At 42.1% G+C, this 22,976-nt stretch overlaps 1 protein-coding gene across 1 annotated transcript in view; it reads right to left on the minus strand.

Moving 5' to 3' along the window:
• Positions 1-22,976, minus strand: part of LOC117965855 (zinc finger and SCAN domain-containing protein 12-like) — a 31,221-nt gene that overhangs the window by 4,884 nt on the left and 3,361 nt on the right. The window contains exon 2 of the mRNA XM_059015824.1: positions 20,709-20,832. The gene's annotated coding sequence lies outside the window, so the exon portion shown is untranslated. The remainder of the gene's footprint in view (positions 1-20,708; positions 20,833-22,976) is intronic.

The following is a 22,976-nucleotide window of genomic DNA, read 5'->3' on the forward strand; positions in this document are numbered from 1 at the left end:
TATATAGATTACATTCCACAGTACTGTAATCTGTTCGTAATAAATATTTTAGTAACACCCCTGTAGTATGTTAAACTTGCTTTAGGCTTGTTGCAAATGTTGTGTTTTTTCTTTCTCCTGACACTACCAAGGCGTAATTACCGTCCTCATTCAATTGTTGAGCTCAAGCTTTTACTGAACTGCAATGATATTAAAATAATAACATCACGGGGAGAGGAATGCATTGGAAATGTGTGGTACAATCATCTATATTTACTAGAACGATTATATTTTGTGTGCCCAATTAATCGATTGCTATTTTGAGGCTTAACTGACAGCCCTAATAAGACATGTGATTTCTTTGCAATCTCATCAAGCTTACTACCAGTCACGTTCAGAACAGGCACGTCCAGCACTCTAAACTATTGATTTGAGGCACCTCTGTTTGTGGAGCAATAACTTGCATAGTATTGATCTGAGGCACCTCTGTGTGTAGAGCAATAACTTGCATAGTATTGATTTGAGGCACCTTTGTGTGCAGAGCAATAACTTGCATAGTATTGATTTGAGGCACCTCTGTGTGCAGAGCAATAAATTGCATAGTATTGATTTGAGGCACCGCTGTGTGCAGAGCAATAACTTGCATAGTACTGATTTGAGGCACCTCTGTGTGCAGAGCAATAACTTGCATAGTATTGATTTGAGGACACCTCTGTGTACACTTGCATATTACTAGGGCAGCAGTGTGGAGTAGTGGTTAGGGCTCTAAACTCTTGACCGGAGGGTCGTGGGTTCAATCCCCAGTGAGGGTCACTGCTGTTGTACCCTTGAGCAAGGTACTTTACCTAGATTGCTCCAGTAAAAACCCAACTGTATAAATGGGTAATTGTATGTAAAAATAATGTGATACCTGTATAATGTGATATCTTCTAACAATTGTAAGTCGTCCTGGATAAGGGCGTCTGCTAAGAAATATATAATAATAATTATTATAGCGTGTGGAAGCGACATCGTGGGAGAAGTACAGTTGTGGACAAGTACAACGCAGTTAGAAGCAGAAAGGAGGAATTACATCTTTAAATCTGGAGTTGCTTTAATCAGAAAACATTGCAGCTTAAAGCCTTGCAGCTGCGTGTATTTTTCTGATAAGCTGAAACTCAGAGCAGCTGATTCAAATCCCGCGGCGTTCTGGGACACGGGGGAGGAGCGGAGCATGCAGCACAAACGCAAACAAACAAAAGGCAGGCAGACTTCCCAGCGACAGCGTGTGGAAGCGACATCGTGGGAGAAGTACAGTTGTGGACAAGTACAACGCAGTTAGAAGCAGAAAGGAGGAATTACATCTTTAAATCTGGAGTTGCTTTAATCAGAAAACATTGCAGCTTAAAGCCTTGCAGCTGCGTGTATTTTTCTGATAAGCTGAAACTCAGAGCAGCTGATTCAAATCCCGCGGCGTTCTGGGACACGGGGGAGGAGCGGAGCATGCAGCACAAACGCAAACAAACAAAAGGCAGGCAGACTTCCCAGCGACAGCGTGTGGAAGCGACATCGTGGGAGAAGTACAGTTGTGGACAAGTACAACGCAGTTAGAAGCAGTTTGAAAGCAGGTTGACAGCTGCAGAAGCTACACTAAACTAAAAAAAAAAAAAAAAAAAAAAAAAAGGTCTTCAAGCCAGTAATCTGTGACAACTGCATGATGTGGGAAATCCGAGAAAACCCAACAGAACTCAACCAAGTTTGTGTAAAGTGCCGCACCATCCAGGACTTGCTTCAGCGATTAAGCCTGCTAGAAAAGGAGCTGGAGGAAATGAGACAGCAACAGGAGCTTGAGGAGCTGACACACCCACAATTCATGGAAGTCTGCACCCCTAGCAGACTGAAAGCCAACAGGGAGATGGAAGAGAGTCGAAACAGCTGGGTTCAGATAGGCAGAAGCAGGGAAAAAAAGAAACTTCGTCAAACACAACCACCAGAAATCCAGACAGCCAACACATTTGAGCAACTTCAACATTTAGATGACTAAAACCAACATCAAGAGAATGAAAGAAACAACACCCAGGACCCTATAAACAGTGCTGACCAGGCAGCAAAAAGAAGGGAGGTCATGATTGTTGGGGACTCCATACTGAGAAACACAGCAAGTTCAGTTCGCAGTTTGGACCCCCTTACTACAACAGTGTGCTGCCTTCCAGGAGCCTCAGTCAAGCACATCACTGAGAATGTGGACAGGCTCCTAGAATGAACAGGAGATGACCCGGTAGTAGTCGTCCACATCGGTACAAACAACATTGGAAGAGACAGGCCAAGATCCCTGCAAAACAAATTCAGAGAGCTAGGAAGGAAATTAAAAGACAAGACCAAAACTGTGGTATTTTCTGGGATACTGCCGGCGCCTTGCAAAGGACCCTATGGACAGCTGGAAATACAAAATCAAAATGCATGGCTGAAATTGTGGTGCACACAGGAAGGCTTCACCTTTCTTGAACATTGGAGCACTTTCTACAAGGACTATTTATACAGGTGGGACGGACTGCACTTAAACAGAAAGGGAACCAATCTACTCGGAGAAAGGATCCTTCAGGCGGTAAGAAGCATTTAAACTAGAAAGGAAGGGGGGAGAAAACAAAAAAACAGAAGGGAGACTACATCAAAACAAGGGCAACAACTCAGGTAAGACCACTATTAAATGTATTTATCTTAATGCTAGAAGTCTCAGAAACAAAATGTTAGAACTTGAAGCTACTGCACTAACAAGTAACTACGATGTGATAGGTGTTACAGAAACTTGGTTGTCTGAGAGTGATGGAGACGAATATAATATTAGTGGGTACACACTGTATAGGAAAGACAGGCAGGACAGAAGAGGCGGAGGGGTAGCGCTATACATAAGAAATAGCCTTGAAGCCCATGTGTTAAATCAGGACAAAGAAAACAATGCAGAATCAATATGGGTCAGAATAATGGACACAAATTCAAAGGGCATAATAATAGGAGCATGCTATAGACCGCCAAATTCAGACGCTGAGCAAAATAATCTGTTGTACAATGACATTCGAAATGCGTGTAGAAAAGGAGAAGCCATACTAATGGGGGATTTCAACTTCCCTTGTATAAAATGGGAAAACCCAATGGGGGGTACGACGGATGAAATTGAAATGGTGGAAATGACAAATGACTGCTTCCTAACGCAATTTGTCAAGGCACCGACTAGAGGGGAGGCATGCCTTGATTTAGTCTTTTCAAATAATGAAGACAGAATAACTAAAACAGAGGTCAGAGAGCCATTGGCAAACTCAGACCACAACATGGTCTAATTTGAAATATTTTTTAAAACCCCAAAAGTAATGACTAAAGCTAAGGTTTACAATTTTAGAAAAGCAAACTACGAAGGTATGAAACAGAGACTAATAGAAGTAGATTGGAGTAAAATAGAGAAAACATCCACAGAAAAAGGGTGGCTGTTTTTTTAAAAATGTAGTACTAGAGGCACAAAACAATTACATCCCAAAAGTAGTCAAATCTAAATCTAAAACAAAATGGCCAAAATCATTTAATAGATCAATTAAAAAAAATATTCAGCGAAAAAAGGCACTTTACAGAGCGTTTAAAAGGGACCAAAAACAAAGCACACAGAAAGAGTACTTGGAACTGCAAACACAAGTCAAAAGGAAGTTAGAAAGGCCAAGAGAGAGATAGAAATCAATATTGCTAAGGGGGCTAAAACCAATTCCAAAACGTTTTTCCAATATTATAACAGCAAGAGAACATTCAAAGAGGAGGTTAAATGTCTAAGAGACACAAATGGCAAAATCATAGATGAAGAAAAAAAATAGCAAATATATTAAATGATTACTTTTCACAGGTTTTTACAAAGGAGGACACGGACAACATGCCCCACATGTCGACCTGTTCCTATCCAATTTTAAATAACTGTAGCATAACAGAGGCAGAAGTGTTAAAGGGACTAGGAGCTCTTAAAATAAACAAATCCCCTGGGCCAGATGAGATCCTCCCAATAGTACTCAAAGAAATGAAAGAAGTTATTTACAAACCGCTAACCAAGATCATGCAACAGTCTCTTGACACAGGGGTTGTACCAACAGACTGGAAAATAGCAAACGTAATACCAATCCACAAAAAAGGAGACAAAACCGAACCAGGTAACTACAGACCAATAAGCCTGACTTCTACTATATGTAAACTTATGGAAACTATAATAAGATCCAAAATGGAAAATTACCTATATGGTAACTATATCCTGGGAGACAGCCAGCATGGTTTTAGGAAAGGGAGATCATGTCTAACTAACCTACTTGAATTTTTTGAGGATGCAACTGTAACCCAGGTTATTTTGTGCTTGTGAGACGATCCCTAAGTAACCAGTTTTCATTGCAGTCCGTACTTTATTGATGATCCCTTATAGAAAGAAACGTCTAGAACTTTTTTTCACTTCCCATTCCTTAGCGCGTGGTAAGCAGGAAAAGACAAGAAGGCGGACTAGAGATTAAAATAACAAGAAAAATATTGAAAAATATTGAGTAATTCTTCAAGATTATAGGAAATAGAGTACCAGAGAGATCGGAGATACTGAAACTGAGCCAAGTTCGAATGGTTTTTTGTCTGATAAAAAAAGAAAATAGAGAATCCTGGTGAGTTATGTTTACCGTATGTGTTTTTTCTCTGTATGTAGTATACGCTAGCAACGAAAAGATTAAATATTAAAACCAGTCAGGATATTATAAAAGATATAAGTAAATGAAAAGAAACAAGGGAAAACTTGTATTATTTTTTTCTGAATTTTTTATTTAAGAATGTACGTAAAATGCACACAGTACCATGTAACTAGATACAGTAAAGTTTTTTTGTAAAGAAAAAAGAAAGGATATTGCAAACGATATTATTTGTGTATTGGTAGTTTTTTGCTGAGTGCAGATTGCTGTTATTTTTTGGTTCTTGCTTAAAATAAATAATAAAAATGCAGCGGAATGCATTTTTTATAATTTTGTTTTTTTTGAGGATGTATACTATATATGTTTTATGCCTTCAGGAATATACATATATAAATGTATGTATGTAATGAAAAATAAATAAGATAAAAAAAAAAGAAATAAGATTACTAAAAAAAAAAAGTTAACTTTTAAATAAGTTGCAGAAAGATTGTAGTTTTTATCTTTTGTTCTGAATAATAGTAACAAAATGAATGTGATTTGTTTGATATGGATTGATGATATATTAACCGGTTAAAGTGATCTGCATTAAACAAATTGTCCTGTACAATTTTGTACAGGCTGGTTTTTTGTTTTTTGAGATTCAAGAAGATCCCAGAAGTTTGACCGCTACAGTACAACTTAAGCCAACTTCGACTGTCTTCAGTGTCATTCCTGCTTTATGAGCAAGGACAAACCTTGGAAACCAACACTGCTCCAACTTGGCGGGTGGTAGGAAAAGTTGAATAAAGTGCACAAAGACTATTTTTTATTTTTTTTGATACTTTATTTTTATTTTATTGAGATCTCAATTCTACTGTTATTGCGCATTGTATTGTTTTTGAAACTGTATTGAAATACAAAGAAAAGTTTTGGCCAACTGATCACATGAGTCCTGTTGTTCATTTGAATTGCTTTCTACCCATTCTATATATTATTTTTTTTCCTTGAGCATTGAACCCATAGGGTAAAACTGGACTAGATAACCAGCCTCCTTTGAACCTAAGATTCAGATAAAGATTTGATACCTCTATTATAACCGTTGCTTACCTTTAAAAGGTTAAGTACTATGTTACATATAGGAAAAAATTGGCGAGCCAGCCAGGAGCCTGGTTAATTATTATTCTTTCCGACCCTGTGATCAGTTGATGCTATTGTATTTTTTGTTATTCCTGTATTTTCTGCTATTTTGAGATACGAGTATTGCTGAAAGTAACAATGGATCTTTGCAGTCGGTATGGTGTGCATGGTAAGAGTTGTCTGTTCATAACAGGGGTAGATTCAAAATATTCAGATGAAGAGACAATTGCATTTTTCCAAGTTAATGGGGACATTTCTAAGTGTATCAAAATCGATGATGAGCCTAATCAGCCAAATGGAAGGGTCTTAGTGCAATATACATCAGAAAGCGCAATAGATACAATTGATCCAGATAACCTTGGTAGTCTACCCAGTCCTAATAACCTCACTGTCTTTTGGCACGTTAGGACAATACGAGACATATGTCAAGAAGAGTTGAGCAGAGAGTTAGCCCAAAGATATCTAGAAGAATTAAAAGTACTAGCTGGAACTAGCAAGGTTGGCTTTGTAAATGTGTTGGAGCGTGAGCTTACACGCATTCAGTCTAACATTGACACTGCACAGGACGGTGGTGGTGCCCCAACAGTACATAGCCTTACATCACATGATGAATGCATTGTGAATGTTGAAACAGAAGCTACAGAGCACCATAGACCACATTCCGCTCAACGGAGCCCACTTCTTCTTAATGAAGGTGTCTTCAATCCCCCTGGTATTCAAAGAGTGGTTGTTGAACATGTGATAAAAAATAATTCAGTCTCACCATACTATGGCCAGAATAAAATTCGTACTTTTTCAGGCAGGTTGCCGAAACCAAATGGAGAAGTTGATTATGATACCTGGCGCATGCAGGTTGAGTTAGTGTTATGTGACTCTTCTGTTTCTGATAGACATAAAGTAAGGAGAATGTTGGAGAGTCTGGTGAGCCCCGCTGCTGATATAGTTAAGCCTCTTGGTAGAGATGCCCAACCAAGTGCATATCTAGACCAGCTAGAGTCAGCTTTTGGAATGGTAGAGGATGGAGAAGAGTTGTTTGCAAGATTCTTGAATACAAATCAGAATACTGGTGAAAAGCCATCAAATTATTTGCAAAGGTTGCAAGTTCTTCTCACTAAAGTTGTTGCAAGAAAGGGAATCCCATTGGCTGATTCTAACAAGCAGCTACTCAGACAATTCTGTAGAGGCTGTTGGGATCAGGCAATAATTCTTGTACTTCAGTTGGAGCAAAAGAAAAGCAGTCCACCTTCGTTTTCTGAATTGTTGCTATTACTTAGGACAGAGGAGGATAAGCGTGCAGTTAAACAGAACAGAATGAAGAAACATTTGGGAAATTCTAAGGCTGCATTACATGCGCACACTGCTTATGGCATGTCTCCATGTGACAGCGCAAACTTGGATTCTCCCTCCACAAAGAATAGTTTAAGTGAAACTGAAAAACTCGCCAAAGACGTGGCTAAGTTACAGAAACAGTTTGCTTCTTTCTTTAAGAAAGAGACAAAGACCGCAGATCGTTGCAAGACCCATGACAAGTCTAAGGAGAGTGTTAATGAGGGTAGCAGTTTGGGTACTGGTGCCACAAGTTTGAAAGTTGTTGTGAATGCTTCACGCATGCCTAGGCCCTGGTTCTGCTTTAAGTGTGGTGAGAATGGGCACATTGTTGCTCAGTGCTGTTATGATCCAAACCCTGCAGTTGTCAGTCAAAAAAATAAAGAGCTTAGGGAAAAACGTGATAGATGGAGAGCTCAGCACGAATCCCCTCCAGAAATGTCTTTAAACTTGTAACAGCTTCTGTTGCGGGACAGATGGGAGCTGAGCGAGTCGATGGATACCGTCCCATGGATTCTGGAAGCGGTCCAGAATGCGTTGAGAAAAATAGAAAACAAGCTGACAAGGACAATCAAAATGTTTCTTGCTCCAATTATAGTGATCGTGTTCTACCCTGTGGACTTGTAGGGCCCCGTTGCACTGCTTCAGTTTCTATTGAGGGAGTAGCATGTGAGTGCTTTCTTGATACAGGGTCCCAAGTCACAACTATTTCAGAGACGTTCTACCTGAATCACTTGTCATCCTTCCCTGTTCAACATGTAAACACCCTGTTTGAAGTCGAAGGTGCAGGAGGACAGTGTGTTCCTTATCTAGGTTACATCCAAGTCTTGATCTCATTCCCAAGTAGTGTCACTGGTGTAGAAGAAGAGGTTTCGTCCTTGGTTTTAATTATACCACACTGCCGCTTCAACAGTCATATCCCTCTGCTGGTTGGAACAAATGTTTTGGACAGACTGTATCAGAATGGTGTAGAGAGAGAGGGATGTGATTTCTTGCAAATAGAAGACATTAGTCGTGAGTGTGTCCAGCTTTTCCAACATGTGGCTCAGAGTCACTTGAACGAGGGTAAAGTCAGTCAAGTTAAATTGCTTGGGCGTCGACCTATTTCAATTCCAGCAGGACAGAAAGTTTGTGTTTTTGGTAGTGTGAGAGTCAGAAATATTTCTCAAACTTCATTTTTCATTGAGCAACCTGAAGCCTTTCCATTGCCAGGTGGAATTCTGATTGAGAGAGCCCTCTTAGACATTCCCTATGAGACTTCAAGCAAGATTCCTGTTGTTTTGAGAAACAGTACAAACCACTGCGTTACACTGCAACCCAGACGTGTGATAGCTGAGATGTTTGTCCCTCAGTATGTAATGCCTTTGAGGTCTGAGCATTTTGCAACTTCTTGTAGCACGCAGACTGTAACCAGGAATGATATCCAGAGTAACAATCTGACTTTCAACCTTGAAGGCTCATCCATCCCAGAGGAGTGGAAGAGACGAATCACAGAGAAGCTGAATTCGATGCCAGAAGTGTTTGCTACTGAGGACTTATCTCATGGTCATACCACTGCTGTGAAGCACCGGATACGACTCTCGGATGAAACTCCTTTTAAGGAGCGACCCAGACCCATACATCCTTGTGACAGAGAAGCTGTTAAACAACATCTCAGAGAACTGTTGGATGCAGAAATTATCAGAGAATCTGAAAGCCCCTTTGCATCTCCAATAGTAGTAGTAAAAAAGAAAAATGGTAAGATCAGACTTTGCGTAGACTACAGGAAGCTGAACCAACGAACCATTAAAGATGCTTATGCACTTCCCAATATTGAAGAAGCATTCTCGGCTCTTAGTGGTGCAAAGTGGTTCTCTGTCCTGGATCTCAAATCAGGTTACTACCAGGTTGAGGTTGCAGAAGAAGACAAGCACAAAACAGCTTTTGTGTGCCCATTAGGCTTTTGGGAGTTTAACCGCATGCCCCAAGGTGTTACAAATGCACCAAGCACATTCCAACGCCTAATGGAGAAATGCATGGGAGATCTACATCTAAATGAAGTACTTGTGTTTTTAGATGATAGAATAGTTTTCTCCAAGACATTAGAAGAACATGAGAGCAGACTGCTGAAGGTCTTAACCCGACTCAAAGAGTATGGCTTGAAGTTATCCCCTGACAAATGTCATCTGTGAAATATCTCGGACACATTGTGAGTGCTGATGGGGTTCAAACAGACCCAGAAAAGATCTCCGCTTTGAAAGATTGGCCTCGTCCCAGCAACAAGAAGGAGCTGAAATGTTTTTTAGGCTTTGCAGGCTATTATAGGCGTTTTATTGAGGGGTATTCTACAATAGCAAAGCCACTAAACTGCTTGACTACTGGTTATGTTCCACCTAGAAAGAGAGGAAAGACGTACAAGCGGGACAGGATTCCAACTCCTGTAGGTTCCAACTTACCCCTTGAAGAGCAATGGACTGAAGAGTGTGAATCAGCTTTCAAAGCCCTGATAGACAAATTGACCTCAGCACCTATCCTTGCTTTTGCCAATCCAGAACTCCCATATGTTTTGCACACTGACGCCAGTAGAGATGGACTAGGTGCTGCCCTTTACCAGGAGCAGGATGGGAGACTTCGAGTAATAGCCTATACTAGTAGAGGGTTATCTAAAAGTGAGAGGAACTATCCGGCCCACAAGTTAGAGTATTTAGCGCTAAAATGGGCTATTGTTGAGAAGTTTAATGATTATCTATATGGTAATGAATTCACAGTTGTAACAGACAACAACCCCCTAACTTATGTGTTAACCACAGCAAAGCTTGATGCAGCAGGGCATCGCTGGCTAGCAGCTCTGTCAACTTACCGGTTCAACATAAAGTATAGGGCTGGAAACACCAATCAAGATGCCGATGGCTTGTCCAGACGACCTCAAGACCCTCCACCTGAGGACGATGCTTTCTTACAAGAAAAGGGAAGGATTGAAGAATTCAAGCAACGAGTACTAAATGGAGGAGGTGAGACATTTTCTGAAGCGGCTATATCTGCCTTGTGTCAGCGTTATTCTGTGGAATTCATTGAATGTGAGGATTCTCAAGGGTCTGAGATTCCGACATTAGCTGAGTCTTTAGCCGTGAATGCCAGTGCAATACCTGACCGTTTCATTTGCCCAGGACACAATTCCATCCCAGGGATGACCCAAGAAGATTGGCACCGATCCCAAAGAGGACAGACTTGAATTGAGGGATGGTGTACTCTTTAGGAGGTGTTTGGACCGAGGAAATGTCAACTACCAATTGGTCTTACCTGAACAGTACAGAGAAAGGGCCCTTGAAGGTGTTCACGATGAAGTAGGTCACCTCGGCTTTGACCGTGCTCTTAATCTCGCTCGTGCCAGATTTTTCTGGCCAAAGATGGCCTCAGCAATAGAGAGAAAATGCCACACATGTGAGCGCTGTGTAAGAAGGAAGGCAAGAGCTGAGAGAGCTGCCCCGATGGTAAACATCCTAACCAGCTACCCCCTTGAACTTGTTTGTATGGATTACCTATCTCTTGAACCTGACAACCACGACACCAGGAATATTCTGGTAATTACCGACCATTTCACAAAGTTCGCTGTAGCAATACCAACTAAAGATCAAAAGGCTAAGACTGTCGCCAAGGCTTTGTGGGAAAATTTCATCGTCCACTATGGTTTCCCAAGTCGACTCCACAGTGATCAAGGGAGAGACTTTGAGTCGCATACCATTAAAGAGCTATGTTCTTTGATTGGAACCCAAAAGGCGAGAACTACACCATATTATCCTCGTGGAAATCCAGTGGAGAGATTCAATAGGACTCTCTTAAGCATGCTGGGAACCTTGGAGGAGAAAGATAAATACCACTGGAGAGACTTTGTCAAACCACTTGTTCATGCATACAATTGCACGAGACATGACACTACAGGTTATTCACCTTATGAGCTGATGTTCGGCAGACAGCCTAGACTTCCTATAGACCTTGTTCTTGGAGTTCAACCAGAGTGTCATGGCTGCAAAACACACTCGGAATATGTGAAGAATCTCAAACAGAGACTGGAAGAAAGCTATGCTTTAGCCTCTGAAAGCTCTCAGAAGATGGGAGAAAGAAATAAAGTCAGATTTGATACGAAAGTCAGAGCAGCAGCCCTTGCTCCTGGTGACCGAGTTTTAGTTCGGAATGTCAATATCAGAGGGAAACACAAGCTTGCTGATAGATGGGAGCCTACCATATGTGTTGTGGTGTAGAGAGTGGCTGATGGTCCAGTCTACATTGTAAGATCAGAGAAAGGTGATAGTCCACATCGCACACTTCAAAGAGATCTTCTCTTACCTTGTGGATACTTACCTTTACCAGAGACGCAAGAGACTGAAACACAGGATGATCAACCTAAGAAAAGGAAGTTGAGATCTAAGGAGAAAACAGGCTTGCAAAGTACAGAAGAGCTATCTGATAGCAGTGAGGATGAAGAGATTATTCTCTTTAGGCCAACTCTAGAGTTCTCTACGAAAAGTCCTTCTTTACCTCATGGCTGTACTGAGAAAGACGAGACCATTAACCAACAGTGCATTTTAAGTAAAGAGTGTGACCAACACACCTTGGCAGAATTAAACCCAGATGCATCCCCATTTGTTCCTAAATCTCCAAGTCCTCCATCGGAAGATCCAGATGAGGTGAATAACGGAGTGCATTCCACTTTGCCTACTGAACTGGTTAATTGGCCAGTGGAACTTGAATGCAATCCTGCAGAACATGATGAATCCCAAGTACAGAGTGTGGGTGAAATCACAGAGTTAGAGGAAGTAACTACTTCTTATTCCGAGCCTCAAGTTGAGGAAGAAGAACATCAACAGGAGATGAATGCTAGTGACCCCACTGAACTTAGAAGGTCCAGTAGAGAAAGACACCAACCTGACCGTTTGTTTTATGAGGAGTTTGGGAAACCTTTGCTGTTAGTTGTTAATTCATTTTTTGAAGGATTAGGAAAAGCTCTTATTCCACCATTGATTAACTTGTCCCAGTATCAGACTCCAAAGCTAAAGTTGCATGCAGAGACTCATGCGGTTTAGAGGGGGAGAATGTAACCCAGGTTATTTTGTGCTTGTGAGACGATCCCTAAGTAACCAGTTTTCATTGCAGTCCGTACTTTATTGATGATCCCTTATAGAAAGAAACGTCTAGAACTTTTTTTCACTTCCCATTCCTTAGCGTGTGGTAAGCAGGAAAAGACAAGAAGGCGGACTAGAGATTAAAATAACAAGAAAAATATTGAAAAATATTGAGTAATTCTTCAAGATTATAGGAAATAGAGTACCAGAGAGATCGGAGAGACTGAAACTGAGCCAAGTTCGAATGGTTTTTTGTCTGATAAAAAAAGAAAATAGAGAATCCTGATGAGTTATGTTTACCGTATGTGTTTTTTCTCTGTATGTAGTATACGCTAGCAACGAAAAGATTAAATATTAAAACCAGTCAGGATATTATAAAAGATATAAGTAAATGAAAAGAAACAAGGGAAAACTTGTATTATTTTTTCTGAATTTTTTATTTAAGAATGTACGTAAAATGCACACAGTACCATGTAACTAGATACAGTAAAGTTTTTTTGTAAAGAAAAAAGAAAGGATATTGCAAACGATATTATTTGTGTATTGGTAGTTTTTTGCTGAGTGCAGATTGCTGTTATTTTTTGGTTCTTGCTTAAAATAAATAATAAAAATGCAGCGGAATGCATTTTTTATAATTTTGTTTTTTTTGAGGATGTATACTATATATGTTTTATGCCTTCAGGAATATACATATATAAATGTATGTATGTAATGAAAAAGAAATAAGATAAAAAAAAAGAAATAAGATTACTAAAAAAAAAAAGTTAACTTTTAAATAAGTTGCAGAAAGATTGTAGTTTTTATCTTTTGTTCTGAATAATAGTAACAAAATGAATGTGATTTGTTTGATATGGATTGATGATATATTAACCGGTTAAAGTGATCTGCATTAAACAAATTGTCCTGTACAATTTTGTACAGGCTGGTTTTTTGTTTTTTGAGATTCAAGAAGATCCCAGAAGTTTGACCGCTACAGTACAACTTCAGCCAACTTCGACTGTCTTCAGTGTCATTCCTGCTTTATGAGCAAGGACAAACCTTGGAAACCAACACTGCTCCAACTTGGCGGGTGGTAGGAAAAGTTGAATAAAGTGCACAAAGACTATTTTTTTTTTTTTTTTGATACTTTATTTTTATTTTATTGAGATCTCAATTCTACTGTTATTGCGCATTGTATTGTTTTTGAAACTGTATTGAAATACAAAGAAAAGTTTTGGCCAACTGATCACATGAGTCCTGTTGTTCATTTGAATTGCTTTCTACCCATTTCTATATATTATTTTTTTTCCTTGAGCATTGAACCCATAGGGTAAAACTGGACTAGATAACCAGCCTCCTTTGAACCTAAGATTCAGATAAAGATTTGATACCTCTATTATAACCGTTGCTTACCTTTAAAAGGTTAAGTACTGTGTTACACAACATTGAAAATGGATAACAGCAAAGCATACGACATGGTTTATTTAGATTTCCAGAAAGCTTTTGACAAAGTCCCGCATAAAAGATTAATTCTCAAACTGAACGCAGTAGGGATTCAAGGAAATGCATGCACATGGATTAGGGCGTGGTTAACAGGTAGAAAACAGAAAGTACTGATTAGAGGAGAAACCTCGAAATGGAGTGAGGTAACCAGTGGTGTACCACAGGGATCAGTATTAGGTCCTCTGCTATTCCTAATCTACATTCACTGGGCGTGAGCTGGGGGGGGGGAAGGATAAGGCAGAAGAAGTAGCAAGGAGCAGTTAGTAGGACAGAATGTGGTCACCGACTGGGGCCGACGCTGTCGACATCCCAGGGGCGGAGGACCCGGCAACCGGAAACAGGATAGAAAAGAGGTCACCGACTGGGGCCGACGCTGTTGACATCCCAGGGGCGGAGGACCCGGCAACCGGAAACAGGATAGAAAAGAGGTCACCGACTGGGGCCGACGCTGTCGACATCCCAGGGGCGGAGGACCCGGCAACCGGAAACAGGATAGAAAAGAGGTCACCGACTGGGGCCGACGCTGTTGACATCCCAGGGGCGGAGGACCCGGCAACCTGAAAACACATATGAGGGTTATGACTTGGAAAGCCGCCCCTCGGGAGGAGATGAGAGAGGTACCCAGCATCTGAGGCTTCTGTAAGGGGCACTCGTAAAACCCCTGATTGGCCGAGACATCACGCTGCCTGGGACCTGAAAATAAGGACAAAGCATTGAGGTTAGTATAGGACTCGGCACGAGTGACCACGTCCTGAAGAGAGGCAGAATAGAAGAGAGCCTCGAGTGAGATGAGCGCAGGAGCTGCGACAGAGCAGAGTTTGGCCCGGGGTCCGCTCTGACTCACGCGGTGAGAACCCCTGAAGGTAAGGGAGGCGGCTGCCTAGCCCTGAGGTCGGGGAAGTGAGCCTCACTTGCCCCCCAAAGGACGGACCCCCGGCGCCTCACGAAAACTCCCACACTGTGAGACAAACAAGACAAGCACATGCCAACGCATAAAACATACACAAAAGACCAGAATGACAAACAGGACGAACAGAGGGAGATTAGTAAATTTGTTAGTAGGATGCGACTATGTGTATACCTGCCGCTCAGTGGAGAGGAAAAAACCCCTTGAGGCAGATTAGGGGAAAACCTCTGGTGGCCCCGGCGAACAGGTAGCCCCCACTCCGGGCATGCTAGCGATTTTAAAATGGGCTGCAACTATATCGGAGGAGATGAATGAACGTAATAAATCTACTGCAGAAGAGGACCAGCGGCCCATGGTCTTGATCAGACTGTGGTTGATGCTGGCTCTTGCAGCGGAGGTAGCTGCACCTATACGAAATGAATGAGGAGAATAGCTGAGGAGGGAGGCCTGCTCTAGAAAGGAGGGTGGAGAGGTGGGCTGATTAGGAGATCTTCGTCGCTGCAGGGAAGCTTGAAGCTGAAGAAACTGTGTATTCTGAGCTTCTGAGGAAGCCGAAGAAGGCTGTGAGTGATGTTGGCCCTCGCAGCAGAGGGGGCTGTGCCTACGGAATGATTGGGGGGGGGGGGGGAGGCCCGCTCTGGAGGCGAGGTAGGTTGGAATCCAGTGACGAGTGATCCTAGGAGCGAGAGAAATCAATGAGGGGGTGGAGTAGAGGAGGGAGGCTTGCTCTGGAGGGTGGCAGGTGGGTTGTGAACCAGCGATGAGTGATGATAGGAGCGAGAGGAATCAATGAACTGAGGGTTCTGGGGAGGGGGGGGGTTCTTGCTGGGGAGATACCTTGCTGATGAAAGGGGCAGATAGGGGACTCTTCTTGACAGCTGAATGGACTAACCACGTTGAAATTGATCCCTCTTGGAGGTACGACCGAATGGTGAAGTAAATTAGAAGCAGAAGAAACTGCGAGTTCTGAACGTAATAATCTACTGCGGAAGAGGACCAGCGGCCCATGGTCTTGATCAGACTGTGGTTGATGCTGGCTCTTGCAGCGGAGGTAGCTGCACCTATACGAAATGAATGGGGAGAATACAGCTGAGGAGGGAGGCCTGCTCTAGAAAGGAGGGTGGAGAGGTTGGCTGATTAGGAGATCTTCGTTGCTGCAGGGAAGCTTGAAGCTGAAGGAACTGTGAAGTCTGAGCTTCTGAGGAAGCCGAAGAAGGCCGAGAAGCAGATGAGATACCTTGACATTGAAAATAAGGGTCAGATAGGGGAATCTGCTTGACAGCTGAATTAACTGACCGCGCTGAAATGGATCCGTCTGGAGGTACACAACTGAATGATGGAGTAAATTAGAACTGTGAATTCTGAGCTCCTAAGGAGACCGAAGAGGGCTCAGATGCAGATGATCTCCATAGGTAGATCCTTGTATGGGGAGAAGTGGCGTTTCAGAAGAGTAGAATGAGCAAACTGAGAATGGTCATTGATGCGGACAGCAGGAAGGTGAGGCAGAAGGGAAGGCTCTTAAGAATCAGCTGTTAGGCAGATGGTCTCCATGAGGAGATCTTCGTAAGGGGACAAGCAAACTTTCCAAAGAGTAGAGATGAGTGAATGGAGAATGTCTGTTGATATGGGCAGGCGGGAAGGTGCAGCGGGGGGGGGGGGGGGAACTTTGAAGATTCCGCAAAGAGTCAGACAAACTACTGGTATGGAGAGAATGGTGGGAAGAAAAAATCCCTAGCTGGACGATGAAAGCCGTGATCTGGTTTGATTTGAAGGAATAGGATGAATCTGATTCTGGCACAGAACGTTTAAAACACTGACCAAGCTGTACAATATGAAGCTGTCGAAGGAGGGAGAGAGCTGCAGATATGAAATGCTGAGCAGATTGAAGGAGGTTACTGAGAGTATGATTCAGTCAAATGACAGCTGGTGAAGCTGGTGAATCGGGGGGTGGGGGGTGGGGGGGCACGCAGCAGACGGGACCAGTCGACGGAACTTGAATACTAAAAGTGGAGGCCGAAGGGGAGCTGGAACTGACAGTTGAGGTAGCAGCTGGAACTGAACGAACGTGTGTAAATCGACTGCTGGGGAAGCTCAGCACGCTTTGTGCTCCATTTACTGGAGTGGAGGGCAGAGATGAGATGTTGACTATCCTATGTGTCAGTGAATACGGGATCGATCTGCGGTCTGCTACTATCATGTCTGCTTGAAATGGAAAAGGTGAACTCACATTGAGAGACTGGGTTTCACAACTCCAGTTATTCTCCTAGAGTGGAACTCCTTAACTCATAAACAAGACAGATTTCCAGTCTCACCGCGTCTCTCACCATGTATTAATGCTGTAATATTTGAGAGGATGTGTGGACATATGAATAGATTTCTGAGAAAGACAAGCACCTCGTATTTTTGATTAGATGGGGATTAGCATTAGCCTTGACTGCGGAATGCTTCCACGATCTGCGTATTGGAGGAAAGCGGAAGCGTTGGAAGATCTGGAGTAGTGCAGTGTCACAAAGACGGCCGGAGTGGGTGGCGTCAGACCAGAAGCAGGGAGTAAACAGACAGAGACTTGGGGTTTTGGTGGAGCTGAGCGAATGGTTTCGCTCAGCATTTAATAAAACAGCACAGAAAATAAAAGGTTTGAACAGACAAAAACAGGACACGGCACTGGTAGCCAAAAGAAACATATAAACAAAACGGACTAAACACTTAACAAACGGTGCACGGAGACAAACAAACACGGTGAGTACAAACAACTATTATATTTACGATCTTACTTTCAATTACTCCTCTCTCTCTCACCCGTTCTCCACTCCCGAACACCTAACCCTGAGTGCAAGAAATGTGCGTCTATATATACTATTGTGCTGGGATTCAATTACTAATTAATTATTCACTTGAATCCCAGCACGTGAATTAATTCTGTGCAACCCCGTGCTCACATATTACATTTAACCAGCACGTGAAGTGATTTGTGCTCTCCTCGTGCCTAAATACAAATCTACACTTTTTAAATACACGTGAAACACAGACCCGTTTATATCCCGTGTACCAATCTATACACCAACATTTACACACGCACGTAACATACAACACATAAATGCACACAGGGGCGGGGCGCATTGCCACATGCAGGTACAGATTTAGACTGAACTAAAGCAACTTGCATGCTATAATAGTGAGTAGATCTGAAGAGGGAGCAGAGATCTGCTGCAGTGAGGAGCAATTAACAGTAGAGGACGGGATCTGCTGAACGGTGCAGAGATCTGAGGAAGTAAACAAAAAAGTGCTGTCAATAATGAGCGGTGGTCTGCTGTAGAGAGAGAGAGAGAGAGAGAGAGAGATCTGCTGAAGCAGTGATCTGTTATTGTGAATGGTGGACTGCCATCGGTAGTGTGATAATCTGCTGTAGAGCACAGACATCTGCTGAATGTGGTGGATATTGGACTGTGAGTTAAAGTGATTTAGATGAAGCCAGAGATGGAGAATACATAGAGCTGAGGCCGCTGTAGAACCTAAGAGGAGGAAGAATCCGCTGCTCTGAGGCTGTTGAAAAATCTATTGATTTGGTCGGGAGCAGTCCGCCTCAAAGGGGCGGGGGGAGGGGGGGGGTAAGAGTTGAAATTGAAGAATGTCATTTGATATAGATAGACAGGGGATGAGGCAGGAGGGGGAACTCCCGAGAATCCATCCGAGTGAGAACTGCGGGAATAGATAGAAAAGCTGTAGTGTCCGAGCTTTGCAGCGAAACCAAACTGGTTTAATGTATAGAGAGAGAGCTTGTGGTATTATACTGCCATCCAGAGGTTATGATTGGAATTACATCATTGACTTGAGTGAATCAGGGTAGAATCTATGAAGTTATTACGATTAAAATCCTTGTCTATGTAGAACAACATTTGCTTATTCCTTTAGATTTGAATAATAAATATTCTAGACATGTTTAGGACAGATAGTCATGAATATAAATAAGTTAACACAGTATTTAGATGTCATGGTTCGGCGCGTTGAATTCGTCTCCGCCAGTTGTGAAAGCGCAGCAACAGGAAGCCGGAAGAATGCAGTGCTGAGGCGCAGAGCACGCAGAGCCTGATGAAGCTGCCTGGTCACCATGATGACTTACCACTCCCCGCAGTCACTCAATAAGGGCGTTGCCGTGGTAACCATAGTCTGTGAGGCGCCGGTGGAAAAGTTACAGTACAATAGTGTCGTTGGAGAATGTTGTGACTAGTCAAGTCACGAGCCGCCATTGGTTAAAAATGGAGTTTGGAATGGGCTGGATACGTCTTTAAAAGGTTGAACGTAGCTGATGGAGGTCCAGGGCAGGATCTTCTAATGGAACGGTAATTGTGCTGGCTCTGTGGGAGCAGGGGAGGGGCGTCTGATTGCAGGCGAGGAGTAAAGAAAGATTCCGCCGACAAAACTTCGTAGTAGAATTAAATAGAGCTAAGGTAAGGCAATCGCAGACAACGGGAATGTCGATGTCATGTCGAAGGAGCTTGAAAGTTTAACGGAGGACCAGACTTTCTGATAAGGTTGCAGACAAGTTGAGTAATGAAGCTGCGCTTTGGACGGCTATGATGCCGAGGTGGAGACTGGATGGAACAGGAAAGAGTAACGTTGGAGCTCTTGGAGCCGAAAAGAGAAGCTGAATGAAAAGAAAGATCACCTGAGCAGGTAAGAAAATGATTGATAATATCTTGGCAGCGATGTGCAGAGAAACGACCTGCGTGAGCGAGGCAACGAAGTTTAGATATTAGCGGTGAAGCACGAAACGACGGCGTCTGAGCGTTTGCTAAAAAAAACGAAACACTAGACAGAAAAGGTGCAGGTGATCAGGTCTTAAATAGTTAATAGAAACTAATTAACGGGAGATTAGAAAATTGAAAGATTAGAGATTAGCGGCCCCCCCAGCTCCACGCCCCCCGAACCTCGCAAGCTAACATTTAATGATTTAGACTCTGATATAGTAAGCAAACTCGTTAGATTTGCAGACGACACAAAAATAGGAGGAGTGGCAGACACTGTTGAAGCAGCAAAGGTCATTCAAAATGATCTAGACAGCATTCAAAATTGGGCAGACACATGGCAAATGAAATTTAATAGAGAAAAGTGTAAAGTATTACATGCGGGCAATAAAAATGTGCATTATAAATATCATATGGGAGACAGTGAAATTGAAGAAGGGAACTATGAAAAAGACCTAGGAGTTTATGTTGACTCAGAAATGTCTTCATCTAGACAATGTGGGGAAGCTATAAAAAAGGCTAAATTTGGATATATTGTGAGAAGTGTTGAATTTAAATCAAGGGAAGTAATGTTAAAACTCTACAATGCATTAGTAAGACCTCACCTAGAATATTGTGTTCAGTTCTGGTCACCTCGTTACAAAAAGGATATTGCTGCTCTAGAAAGAGTGCAAAGAAGAGCAACCAGAATTATCCCGGGTTTAAAAGGCATGTCGTATGCAGACAGGCTAAAAGAATAGAATCTATTCAGTCTTGAACAAAGAAGACTACGTGGCGATCTGATTCAAACATTCAAAATCCTAAAAGTTATAAACAATGTCAACCCAGGGGACTTCTTTGACCTGAAAAAAGGCACTTTTTTACACAGAGAATTGTGAGGGTCTGGAACCAACTCCCCAGTAATGTTGTTGAAGCTGACACCCTGGGATCCTTCAAGAAGCTGCTTGATGAGATTCTGGGATCAATAAGCTACTAACAACCAAACGAGCAAGATGGGCTGAATGGCCTCCTCTCGTTTGTAAACTTTCTTATGTTCTTATGTTCTTATTATTATTGTTGACTTAAAACAGTCGCAAATGAGTCATGGAAAAGAGATCTACTGAAAAATGAATTGAAAGCAAGTCAACAGCCCTTTTTAATCTGTGAAAATAACACAGATTAATTGTACTGTAACGCGCATTCTTGTGCTAAACTCTTAGCCTTTCAGATACGTTTCTGCAATATTAAGCAAAAATGTCATAATAATAATAAACAAAGCATTGCACACAATTACAATCCTGCCCAGTAACAGATTGAGTGTGTCAGAGCAGTCAGTTACAATTAGACAATATAAACCCAATATGAAGCTGATGGAAGTTGAATGAATAAAGAGAGAGACGCTTACTTCAGGTCTTGTCAGTGGGATGTGCAGCACAGCTCTAGTGCTCTAGTCACTCGCTCTGACCGTCTCCTCAGTGAATGTGTCCTTTCTTCTCTTCAGGTGACAGCCGTTAGCAGCCACTCCACATCTGATAATGTGTTGAAATGTTTAGTTTAGTTCAAGGAGAACAGAGATTTATTTTATAATTAATATATTATCATATAATCATAATGCATTATTGTTGCCATTCTTTTTTACTGCACACCTCCCAGCACTAAAGCCATGAGAAAGATGTACTGTGTCATTGGTTAATGCAGGGCAAATAGAGGGAGGGACATTGGGATACTGCTCAATATGACCGCGCCTCTTTCAAGCACACGTGGTCACTGGCAGTGTCACTGTGATACTGCTCAATATGACCACGCCTCTTTCAAGCACACATGTTCACTGACAGTGTCACTGTGATACTGCTCAATATGACCACGCCTCTTTCAAGCACACGTGTTCACTGGCATTGTCACTGTGATACTGCTCAATATGACCGCGCCTCTTTCAAGCACACGTGTTCACTGGCAGTGTCACTGTGACACTGCTCAATATGACCGCGCCTCTTTCAAGCACACGTGTTCACTGGCAGTGTCACGGTGATACTGCTCAATATGACCGCGCCTCTTTCAAGCACACGTGTTCACTGTGTTCACTGTGATTTTTGCGTCTGTGAGCCCCATGCCAATGGCTGCACAACAATTCATCCCCAATAAAATAATAAAAATAATAATAATAATAATAAATAATAATGTGAACTTACAGTTGTTAAGTACAGTACTGCAGAAAGGACGAGATTAGACAGAATTAAATTAAACTGCGACAGAACAGGCTTAAAATTGCAATACTTTAAACTGCAGCGATGCACATTCTAACTCCTTCCATTTCTTCAGTGTATATAAATTGCTAATTTATACAGACATTTCAATGTCCGTTGCTGTTTTGTAATTCGGTGTTACTAAAAATGAACACAACAGGAAGATAATTATTAGTTTTGCTTAAATTCTTACACCAAAAAATAAATAAACCGAGCCAGTAGCTATGCCATGGTTCAAGCAGCAGCTCCGTGTTATGAAAAAAATAGGAGAGATAACATAATAGTGAACGAAATGCAATCTTGAGAAGTGCATCGATTTCTGTTTTTGTTTATTGGTGTGTAATGCATTTTCACTACCTTACGTAGTTCTGTTTTTTAACTAGTAAAACGTGTGCTTTTACGGAAGGGGTTAGAATGTGTGTGCTTAAAAACAGCACAGCTTTTCTCCCCCTGAATCGAGTGTCCTGCAATGCACCATAACAAAACTGAAAATCCTTTGCAACTGTAAATTTCCAGAACTGTGAAGCTATATAAAGCCTCTCAAATGTAAACATGTAACATTGTGTACCTCCAGCTGTTCATCATTGTGATGCAGAGCACTCTCTATTGTCTGACCAAGTTTATTTCGAGTTTCTTTTTTCAAAGCCGCGCTGTTTGTACAGGGTTTGTAACAGCGGTTAGCAAACTACACTGTAGACCGAACAACCCATTTGACCACTATCATTATTAAACTCCAGCCATGGGTAAATCTTCAGCCAGTTTGCCTGAAAATCTATCTTTAACTTTCCCTTCACTGACATTTCTTATAGTGCTGTTGTATCACTAAGGCTGTATCTAAGTCTCTAGTCTAATCTATGTATTTGAAGTGCCGTTCTGCATGCGTGTGGAATGTTAGCAAAAAGAAAGGGGTGTGTGCGGAAATTAACTAGCCTTTAAAATGAGAACGGAAACGAGGGTAAACAAGCAGAGCAGACAGACAGGCAGGCAGGCAGGCAGACAGACAGACAGACAGACAATGAAGGCTGCGGGAGACCTGGACAGACACACACCTATACTGGTTTTACCCCATTGATGGAGGTGGTATAATCGTTTATGAGTTTGCTGTCGGTCCGAATCGCTGTGTATTTAAAATACTGTACCTGGCTGTTAAACAGCCCGTGGTTGTATGAACCACTACAGACTTTGATATCTGGCACTCTCTATGGGAGTCTGTAAACAACTAATCCGCTGATGTGTTAGTTGGGAGACTGTGGGTGAAGTTAAGCTTGTAACTTTTTCTTTTTGTCTTGAGTCTGGGTGTGTGTGTGTGTGTCAGTCTCCCGGAAGTCTTGTGCGCTGCTCTTGGGGAGAAAGCGCGCACGCTTTGGTGTTAGGCTATGACTGGGGGGCGGGGGGGCGGGGATTGAGTTATGTAATAAAATATTGTGTTA

This window comes from Acipenser ruthenus, chromosome 51 (assembly GCF_902713425.1).
Source record: "Acipenser ruthenus chromosome 51, fAciRut3.2 maternal haplotype, whole genome shotgun sequence".
In the NCBI taxonomy this organism is placed as follows: Eukaryota; Metazoa; Chordata; class Actinopteri; order Acipenseriformes; family Acipenseridae; genus Acipenser; species Acipenser ruthenus.